Source organism: Myotis brandtii, unplaced genomic scaffold, assembly GCF_000412655.1.
Source record: "Myotis brandtii unplaced genomic scaffold, ASM41265v1 scaffold410, whole genome shotgun sequence".
In the NCBI taxonomy this organism is placed as follows: domain Eukaryota; kingdom Metazoa; phylum Chordata; class Mammalia; order Chiroptera; family Vespertilionidae; genus Myotis; species Myotis brandtii.
The window spans coordinates 1263355-1265469 of record NW_005365764.1 but is presented as its reverse complement, the minus strand read 5'-3'; positions in this window follow the sequence as shown (position 1 = coordinate 1265469).

Genomic DNA, 2115 nt, shown 5'->3' with positions numbered 1-2115 from the left:
TCGGGGGGCGCCCGTCCCTGGGTGAGCGGCACGGGAGTCCCCCGCCTTCCACCCTCTGGCCCGAGCCTGCCTCCTGGGCAGTATTGTTCCCAGAGGAAGTGTCCAGTGTAAATAGAGCAGCGGGCAGGCTGGTGGTGGGAAGGAGATGAAAGGGGCAGTGACAGGGCCGGGGACGGATGGCTTCCTCCCATTGAGGCCTGGCCATGGCGTTTATATTTTAGGGAAGAAAGTCAGGGAATGTTTACATGGACAGGAGCCTGGGGTCAGACCACGAGGGGGGTAGTCTACAGGGTCCCAGGGCCCTGATGGGCGAGGGAGGGTGGGCGTGCAGGCAACTTGGACCCCAGCTCTTACACCCCCATCTGCCGCCCCAGCCTCGCACGCGTTTCCACTCACCGCGGAAGGCCAGTCCCTGCCTCCTGCCCTGCACCCCAGGCCCACGTGCCTTCTTCACCTCCACCCCTGGGACCCACAGTAGAGTCAGAGGGAGGGCAACATCTGGAAGGCAGGTGGGCTGGGGCAGAGCAGCAGCTGGAGGGCAGGTGGAGGGGGTGGAGGTGGAGCAAAGGGGCCTGCAGGCGGGGGGTGGGCCCTGGGCGCACAGCTGCATCGCAGCTGGTGGGGGCCCAGGAGGAACCCAGCCAGGCGCACAGTGGAGATCAGGAGAGGGGTGGGCAGGGCTGGGTGGGCCCAAGTGCCGGGAGGCTCCAGGATGGGTGGGGGCCCGAGGAGGGGGTGTCACCAACAGCAAGGGCAGCCCTGGGAGCCTCTGCTTCCCTCTTCCTCGGGATAAATATTTATAGATTCATTTGCCGTCTGCCATACACACTTGGCTGCTTACCTCCCAGTAAAAATAGAGCAGGCTTCCCCACGCCCACCCTCCCCGTCCCCACCAGGGCAGGGGACAGCGGGGACCAGGTGAGGCCGTTCTGTTCGCCATAGGCGGCTGGAGGAAACTCGGTGTCACGGAGCCTGGCGGCTGGCCCGGAGGTTGGGTGAGATGTGCGATTAGGGGCCCCATCACTGAGCTTGGAGAAGGAGCCCCATGTCGGTGCTTGGAGACTTGGGTGTGGGCAGCACAGACTTGGAGACGTGGACAAACATGGGGAGAGTGGGCATCCGGCTTGGGCCAGGGTGGGGCCCAGCAGAGCCAGGGCCACAGGACTGGGAGGACTGGAGTGAGCCAAGCCGACCTGTCCCTGACGCTGGGCTGGGCTGGGCTGGGATCCCCGGGCCCCTCTGGGCCAAGTGAGGCCATACACGGGCAGCTGGCTTCAGGGCAAGGATCTGGGGTCATGGGGCATCGCCTGAATCGTGGGGGACAACCATCCATGTGTATAAGCCAGGTCTACCTGTGGGCAGGCACAGGTGTGGGCATCCCTGTCTGACCGCCTCTCGGGGGGCCCCAGGTGGGGGTGTTTAGAGTGTGGCTGGCGAAGCCTCTTCTAAGCATGGACTGGGGAGCAGAGCCGCTCCCCTCACTTAGCCTCTGACCTGTGTGGAGACGTGAACGTGCCGCACCCCTCCTGTTGGGGGACGTGTGAGGAAGTCCTGACATCGAGACGCTTCGCTGGGGCTGCCTGTGCACAATGTGTCTGTCGTGGCCACCGCCCTGCCCCTGCTCTGCCACAGGGACACACAGTAGGAGCAGCTCTGCTGCTGGGCGGATGGACAGATGGACGGACAGGCAGACAGATGCACCCTTGTTGGTCTTTGAGGCAGGTCCCAGGTTGCATGGGGATCTGGGTTGCCATGTGCCACCAGGACCCTGGGCAGCCTGCTCAGCAGCCATGGGAGGTGGCTAGCAGGCAGGCAGCTGCGTTAGACTTTGGGGTGTTGGCGTTGGGCTGTGGGTTTGGGGATTAGGCACTGCTACTGCGCCTTCTCAGCTGGGAAGTGGGCTTCTTGGGACCAGCCAGGCCTTCCAGGGCTGCAGGAGCTGGTCCAGGCAGAGAGGGCAGAGCCGGGGCCTCGGGCAGGGACAAGGGCCCTCGGAGGGGCTGTGAGGAGCTCTGCCCTTGGCTGAGGGCTGGGGGAGGAGGTGGTAGGAAAGGGCCGGAGGAGACAAGGGAGGGGCCGAGAGGACCCTGGCGGGAGAGGCTGGAGAAGAGGAGG